This window comes from Hibiscus syriacus, unplaced genomic scaffold (assembly GCF_006381635.1).
Source record: "Hibiscus syriacus cultivar Baekdansim isolate YM2019G1 unplaced genomic scaffold, ASM638163v2 tig00112488_pilon, whole genome shotgun sequence".
Taxonomy (NCBI): Eukaryota; Viridiplantae; Streptophyta; class Magnoliopsida; order Malvales; family Malvaceae; genus Hibiscus; species Hibiscus syriacus.
Window position 1 is genome coordinate 316,760 of NW_024063342.1, and position 9,365 is coordinate 326,124.

The window sequence follows — 9,365 nt, forward strand, 5'->3', positions numbered from 1 at the left end:
ATATACCATTAGCATCATATACTACATTTATCTCATTTGCATTCCCCTTCCGTCACTGCCGGTTTTACCTTTATCCTCAAACAAAGCCCAAACCTCTTCCAAGCTCTTGTTTTTGGTCTCAGGAAGAAAGAAATAAAAGAAGACAGAGGCCACTACCATAATCCCCAGACAGCACAAAAAACATGCCCCCGAATGTTATCTTGTTGGATATGGTAAGAAACGTCATGGACATCACCCCGCTCACCAACCTGTTCACCGATATAGCCAGCCCCGTTTCCTGTGCCCGAAGCCTCAATGGAAATATCTCCGACGAATAAATCCATGTGATCGGGCCAAGCCCGATCGAGAAGAATGAAACATCTGCACAAACGCAACGATGCACACGATGATTGCCCACAGCGGTTTAGTTTCCGAGTGTTGGAGGAATTCGGATCCGACACCCAGCACGGCCAAGGATACGGCCATTCCGACGGTGCCGAGCAACAACAATGGCCATCTTCCGAATCTGTCTAAATAAAGAGCGGAGATAAACACGAATGAAGCTTTCGCTACGCCCATTATCACGTTGACGCCGAAGAGCTGTCGCTTGTGGTGGATTCCGGCGGATTTAAACGCTTCGGACAGTAGTATATAACTGCATCGTTGCCGGATGCTTGCATGAAGAAGTTGATTCCGATGGCGGCGATCAGATTTTGGCGAACGGGCCTCGATGGGTTTAACATAAGCTCTTTCCACACCCCTTGGCCATGCCAATCGCCATTGATTGAATCCATGGAAGCCGCTGCCTTTGTTATCTCACTCAGTCTAAACTCGGCTTCTTGAACACTATCCGAGACTTTGATCAACACCCTGCTCGCTTCATCAGTCCTACCTTTCATAACAAGCCAACGAGGAGATTCCGGTATTTCCGTGACGCCAATTCCGATGGCAATCGCGGGAACCGCCGCCAGCCCGAGCATTAATCTCCAGTTGATGTTTTGGGGCAACCCCGACAAGGAATAGTTCACGATGTAACCGATGAGGATACCGGTGACGATGAATACTTCGGGGAGGCAAGTAAGGAATCCACGTTTCATGGCGGGGGAGATCTCGGCTGTGTACAGAGGTGAAATCATAAGGGAATAACCAACGCCGATGCCGGCCACTACTCGCCCGGCGAGTAGCCATGGGAACGACAGTGCGAACCCCATCAAAATTGCACCGACTAGAAACGTGGCCGCCGCTAGAACAATCGTGTAAAGTCTGCCTATGTAAACCGACGTTTTTCCTGACGCGAGTGAGCCTACAAGTGAAAATACATTCAAGCTACCCACCAAGATCTCTACTTGAACCGACTGATTTTGACATTTTCTTTATATACAGCACCGCCCCACTCATTATTCCAATATCTGGCACACAATACATGCACAAACCCAGCAAAATCTACTTTGATTCTTAACAATTTCAGGCTAAACAAACAGATGAAAGAAATCGAACTCACCATAGCCTAGGAGAATCGAGTTAGTGGAGGCCAAAAGAGCACAGAAAAGAGTGTACTTGTTAAGACCAGCTGCTTTTCCAGATTCCATGTCATTGGCGGCCATTTGAGATACCTCGGAAGCCATTTTTAAGCTATTTTTCTGGGTTTCTTTTTGTTGATTTGTTAAGTTTGAAGTACTTTGTGAAAGAGATAAGCTAGGTTGGTAAGTGTGGAGGACTGGAGGCCCCTAACAAAATGCCAAAAAATAGTTGGGAGCAGAAGAAGTAATGGAGTTTTGTCGGATTCCCTGGTGGAACTCAAACTGTGTGAGGAATTGGGGAAAAAACTGTCAAATTTGCTGAATTAATTAGGGGATACGTACGCTATGAATGAAGATCACGTTCACTGTGGTGGAGATATAGGCATTTGATGATGCTGCATGACCTGGCAATTGGGCTTTTCCTTAATTGCACAAAACGAGTTTGATGGCATAAAGGAATCCCTTTTCACCACCAGAAAGCTATGGGCAATTGAAGAATTCCAAAGCTTATTTGAACATCTTTTATGAATTATTGTTTGGTGATTTTTTAGAGTAAATTACGTATTTAGTATATAAACTATTAGTTTTAATCTATTTTAATATCTAAACTTTTAATTTTTTAATCGACATAATGTTTAGTTTTTGTTTTATTGTAGTAATTCAGTTCAAAATTTAATGTTAAGTTTTGAATTTTTTTTTGAAAGTTTAGGTATTGAAACGAACCAAAACTAATAGTTTATGAACTAAATGCGAAGTTTATCTTTTTTTAAATAATATTAATTTATTTAATTTTTTAGTTTAGTTAGATAATAATTTAAATAACATTTATTAATAGAAACAACGGGCGAACTCAAAACCTACCCGCTACAAAATAAAATCTTATGAGGATCAAGAAAGGGGCGTTTTTACCCAAAATCACCCAAATTATATAATATTACCTATTAGACACTGTCTCTTCAAATATTATCGATTTAGCACCCTTTTTGACAGAGTGATAATAAAGCACGTTCAGGAAACGCGTCTTGCAGACGTGGACAGAAGGCGCGTTACATGAAACGCACCTTCCTGGGATTCTATCTGAGCTGGTGCCACGGTGGAAAGGCGCGGATCATGAGGCATGCCTTCGCTAGAAATTCTGAAACATGGGGGAAGGCGCGGATCAGGAGGTGTGCCTTACATTATTCCCCTTCAATTATTGTCCTTTCCATTATTACCCCAGCTACGAGCTTTATCCCGACCAATCACCCATCCCCTCCCCTATAAATACCCCAAAATCCAAATTTCAAACCACACCAAAATTACTTTCATATTCTTCATTCTATCAATTCTTTCTATTAAGCTAAGTAGATTTTGTTATAATTTTAAGAAGGTAAAACTATTTTTTATTATATTATGTTTATTTCATATTTAATTATTTAACCAAAGTTTATTGTACTAATTATTTTTTTTTTCTTTTTACGGTTGTAAAATGGAAGGCGATATCATATCTCGAGACATTTTACCGATACGGTAACAATATTAAATTGTGTTATTTAAATTATTGTGAATATATTTTTTTAATTTTTTAGTATTAGTTTATATTTTAATTCGTATAATATTTATTTAATTAGGAGAATGATCGTATATTAGAAACAATTAATCGTTTTTGCATATATAGGACTCTCAATTTTTCAAACTCTTGAACTATCAAATCATTATATCACCTTATCCTTCAAGAGAAACAATGCTCTTGAGGAGCTGATCACTAAAATTTCAAGGAAGGTTCATGTTGGGAGTACTAAAATATTGTACTCAGTTCAGTAAAGATTCCCGACTGCACTATTTCTGTTAACTTATACAACATTCGTACTCTCCAACGATGATGTTGTTGTTATAATGGTTGATGCTCAGAATAAAAATTCAAACATTATTACGCAAATGTATGCCACATTTGTTGAAGTGTTTTCGGTTCATGATATGTCATTATGCTCTCACTATGGGCTGACTCAACAAGTTAATCAAGTTGATTGCCCAACTCAAATAATGTGTAATGATTTTACCTCGTTAATGAAAATTCGCATCCTGGTACCATTCCATCAAGTTCAATGGGGAGACATTCATCAGCAACTTGTTACGATCTCTATCGAGGTGGTTCCACGAACAATCCGTATGAGAACATTGCTTACCAGTTCAAGCGAAAGATATTCATCTACCATTTATTTTACCTGAATATGGAGATGCTCTCAACAATAATTTGTTCAGTACCCATTTAACACGATGCCTTTAAGTTCCGGGGAAGGCATTCAACTGTGACCTTCTTCGACCTCAATGTGGAGATGCATGCGACACAACTGGTACCATTCCATCAAGTTCAATGGGGAGACATTCATCAGCAACTTGTTACGATCTCTATCGAGGTGGTTCCACGAACAATCCTTATGAGAACATTGCTTACAGTTCAAGCGAAAGATATTCATCTACCAATTTATTTTACCTGAATATGGAGATGCTCTCAACACAATAATTTGTTCAGTACCCATTTAACACGATGCCTTTAAGTTCCAGGGGAAGGCATTCAACTGTGACCTTCTTCGACCTCAATGTGGAGATGCATGCGACACAACACACTCAGTTCCAAACCCGTATGCCACAATGCCTTCAAGTTGAAGGGGAATACATTCAACTACCAGCTTGTTCGCCCTAAATATCAGTATCACGGAGGAACCCTCATCTCCACCAAAAGAACCTCTTTGTGAGTCAGGTACGAATGGTGCTGAGACTGAACTATTCGTTGAGATAGAATCACACCAGTTCAATATGGACTCTGATGATGATGATGTATATGAAGTTCCCACAAATACAGTACACACTGAACCTCTAATACACATGTCTGAAGCTGATTATGATGCAGTGTATGGGCCAAAATTTACGGATATGCCTAATGTTGGTGACTACAGATTTAACTCATCAGTCCATAATGATGAGTTATATATCATAATGGAGTTTCCATCCAAAGAAAAAGCGATGATTGCAATTAAGAATTACAACATTCGTAATTCTGTTCACTCTAGAGTCGACCGATCCACCACCAAAAAGTATGTTTGCCACTGTGTCCAATGTGATAACGGATGCAACTAGATGGTTCGTGTATCGAAGAGGAAGAGGAAAAACAATATATGAGAACTAACAATATACAACGATCCTCATACATACTGTGCTAGAGGGATTAACCAGGACTATCCCAACTTGGACTCCGATATTATCTGTCAAGCCATCATGCCCATGGTCAAAGCAAGCTCCTATATAACTATTACAATGCTGATTTCAGCTATACAATCTCAATATGGGAACACCATCTCCTACAAGAAAGCATGGAAGTCAAAGCAAATGCCATTAAAAAACTTCATGGTGAGTGGGATGCATCTTACAACAAACTACCAAGTTGGTTTAACGTAGTGCGCAGACTGAATCTTGGGATAATAATCGACTTTGAAACTTGTCATGCATACCACAATGATCGAATACTTCACGATCGATGCCAATTTTACTGGGTTTTTTGGACTTACCTATAGTGCATTAATGATGTGAAATACTGTAAGCTCGTGGTCCAAATTTATGAGACATTCTTGTATGGAAAATATAAGCAAGTTTTACTATTGACAGTTGTCCAAGATAGTAATCGAAACAAACATTTTTCCAGTTGTTTTTCCCCTTATTGAAGGTGACGATACATATTCTTAGGCTTTTTTCCTTAAAAACTTACGCTTACATGTTGTCACAAGGGAAATATTTTGCAACATTTCAGACCGCGGAGCTGAGATTAAAGCAACAATGAACTCTTTGGGTCCAATGTGGTAATTGCCCCATGTCCAACATCGGTATTGTATTCGACATATTGCCGCAAACTATCATGGAAATTTCAAAAAGAATGATGGACTCCAATTACTTGTGCACATGGGTATGTCACGATGCCTAATTTCATTTTTAAATCATTTTCATTATTTTAAGGGAACTTATCAGTAAGTACTACATTTGATGTGTAGGTTATGAACAATTACCTCAAACATTTGAGTACATGCTTCAAGATTTGCAAGGAAAAAACGAGCAATGATATAATTATATCAGCCTCATTAACAAAGAAATGTGGACAAATGTATATGATGGTGGATATCGATATGGACATATGACAACCAATTTGGTGAGGCTATCAATTCGACCTTAAAGGGAGCGTTATTTACCAATAACTACTTTGTTTAAAATGACATATTTTTATTTGGGAGTGCTTTTTGCCATGTTCGGGGGACAAACTTTAACTTAAATGCAAAACAACCATGCTTATCACCCAAGATTAGTTACATATCTTCAACAAAAATTGATGTATTAAATGGAATGTATGTAACAAGCTTTTCTCGAACCCATGAATTATTTCATCTCAGAGAAATGTCATGACCTCTTCAAGAGATTGAATCTAAGTCATTCAGAGTTAATCTACAAGACATGTGGTGTGACTGTGGGTTTTTTCAAGCTATGAAGTATCCATGCTCCCATGTCAAAGCAACTTGCTCTTCTACCCGTCAAGACTATAACCTTTTTGTGGATCCCATATACCATCTTTCAACTGTATTTAAGGCATATGAATTTGAGTACCCCACGATAGGTAATGAGAAAGACCTATATGAGGTTAAGAATTAGCTTACGATTGTACCAAATTCGTCTTTATTAAGGGATGCAGGTCATCCAAAATCCACTCGAATTCATTGTGATATGGATATTCAAGAGACGTCCAAAAAACGAAAAGATGAGGGCATTGCAGAAACCTAGGCTAATATATGAAAAATGTCCATATTTTTTATCGTCACGTAACCGTTGAGCATTACCATGTAATTGTAGTTTCTGAAATTTCAGTTTGTGTTATTTCATTTTTGTTTAATTTCAATTAATATTGTTGGGATTGATGATGAAGATCAATCGATTAACCGTATGATTTACCAAGAGGGGTGAATTGGTTTTAGAGTTTAGGGAGTAAGGAGATTAAAGATATAGACAATTTACACAGTGATTTATAGTTGTTCGACTTTTCAACCAAGTCTACATCCACTACCATAGCTCCTCACTAAGGATTTTCCAACAAATTCACTAATTTATTCTTTCTTTTTTGTTGGATAAAGAGATAACCTTTACACTCCCTAACTTTCACAAGCTAAGCTAGAACCAATCCCCTTGTACAAAAAGAATAGAATGTAAACAAGAAAAACCTCTAAAAGGGTAGGATGTTTACAAGAAAATTAAACTCACTAAAAACACTAATATTTACAAGATAAAGGAAAATAAGAAAAAAATTATTTTCTTGTGTTTGATTTCTTGGATAGGTGTTCTAACCCTTCTTCAAGTGTCCTCAACTTGCTTTTATATATTGGAATGTGTTTGTGACTGTTTCTAGCCGTTTGGGATGATTTAGAGTCGTTGGGGTTAATTTTTCTACAAAATAAAACTTCCTAGGACAGGGTATCGGTACTCCTTTAATGAGTATCAATACTTCCTTTATAATATTTAAATCAACTAGCTGTTACTAGTCATTGGGCTTGACCAATATCGATATTTGATCATGGTATCGATACTACTATGTAAATTAGTATCGGTACCCCTTTGGGTATCGATACCTATTTTGCATTATGGAATTTGAGCAAGTTAAAAAACAACTGATAGTATCGATACTACCTATAGAGTATTGATACTTCTCTTACCTTTGGTATCGGTACTACGTGAACAGTATTGGTACTGTTCATGAAGTATCGATACTATAAGAACAATATTGATACTACATACCCAAAAAGCATTTTTGTGCTCAAATTCTAGTTTAATGGACTTTAAATTATTTTTGAAAACTTTGAACAAATTCAATCAAGTCCAAAATTATTTTACCTTAGTTTGTTATATCAAAATATTATAAAACATGGTTCAACAATCTCCCCTTTTTGATATAACAAAACATTTGAATTTTTTTTGGCAAAACTCCCCATTAATAAAACATTTAATATAAAAGAGACATATTTTGGAAAATGTTAAAGTTCCCCATTTTTCTTGAGAAATTGAATTTTTTGAACCTATACTTCCCCCTTTTTGTTATATCAAAAATAATTTAACTTTAAAGTTTAAAAATAACAATGGAGAGTAAGTGGTAAATTTTAACATAAAATCTTTTGAAAAATGAAAGCTCCCCCCCAATAAAAACATTCTAAACAAAAATTTAGCTCAAAAACTTAGATACTTAAAAAATTGAATTTCAACAAAGATGAACAAACATGTTAGTGGCACAAGAAATTCAATACATCCAAGTCTAATAAACTTTATGCAATACCAATATTTGTATTTAAGTACATGTGCATAAAGCTATCCAAAAATGTTATGCATTTGAAAAATTGATATAAATTGTTGGAGAGATATCATTTGCAATAAATCACATGCATACACATTTAAGTTAAGGTCAAAAATTAAAAATTTGTAAAAAAGCAAAACATTTGAAAAATTGATATCAATTATGAAAAATCATTAAAACTTTACAATGTACATCATAATTCACTTTTCAAAATACATGAGATGAGAAATATAAAACTATTTAAAATCATACCTCATGCATACTTAAACTAAATGAGCAACCAATTAATCAAAATGAAAGCATTAAGCTTAGAGGTTACTCATTCCATATCAAGTGTGACTAGAGCATTTGAATATCTTCACTTTCGTCACCATTGCTCCCACACACCTACAAGAGGCATTTATATAGATTTTGGCATCCAAATTGCTTTGGATTCTTGAATGCTAGTCTCAATGCTCCTTGTTCCCTTTGGAACCCATACTTGTTTAATTTTAAAACATTTCCTTTATTTAAAGGACAAGTATGTTTCAAATGACCATGAAAATGGCAATATGAGCATTTTGCCACGTAATAAGTTGTTTTTAGAATTTGATTCTTTTTCTTTTGTTAAGCTCTCAAGCTTAACTTTCAAATCAAAATTTCTTCTTCGAAATCATTGATTTTGATTTTTGAAAGTCTAAATCATTTTTCAAACTTTCATTTGCTTTCAAAAGAAAATCATTTTCAACTTTGAATTTTGAAATCAATTTTTTATATTTGGAATTCATGGTCTCAAATTACAAATACAACTCATCGTAGGCAACTTGTAACTCATTAAAAGAATAAGAATATGATTTATTTGAGTTAGAAGATACCTCAGGCTCTTCAAGAGTCATTAAGGACATTACCTTTTTTGGTTATTCTTTCTTGTTTCCATGAATCTACCACATTATTTTAAGGGAACTTATCAGTAAACACTACATTTGACGTGCAGGTTATGAACTATTACCTCAAACATTTGAGTCTATGCTTTAAGATTTGTAAAGAAAAAATGAGCATGGATACAATTACATCAGCCTCATCAAAGAAATGTGGACAAATGCATATGATGGTGGATATCGATATGGACATATGACAACCAATTTGGTGAGGCTATCTGTTAGGATTTGAAGAGGTTCAATTGAACAACCGAAAAATGTGAAAGGGGGTGAATAGATAAAATTTTGTTTAGGAGAGTAAAAGATAAGATAATGAACACAAGAATTTATAGTGTTCAACTTCTCAATTAAGTCTACCTCCACTACCTTAGCTCCACACTAAGGATTTTCTAATAAATTCACTATTTTGTTCTTTCTTTTTAAAGGGAGAGTAAAAGATAAGATATGAACACAAGAATTTATAGTGTTTCAACTTCTCAATTAAGTCTACCTCCACTACCTTAGCTCCACACTAAGGATTTTCTAATAAATTCACTATTTTGTTCTTTCTTTTTAAAGGATCAAGAGATAACCTTTACTATCTTTTTACTTGGC

At 35.7% G+C, this 9,365-nt stretch overlaps 1 pseudogene; it reads right to left on the reverse strand.

Moving 5' to 3' along the window:
- Nucleotides 1-8,074, reverse strand: LOC120180078 (annotated as a pseudogene).
- Nucleotides 8,075-9,365: the final 1,291 nt, after the last annotated feature.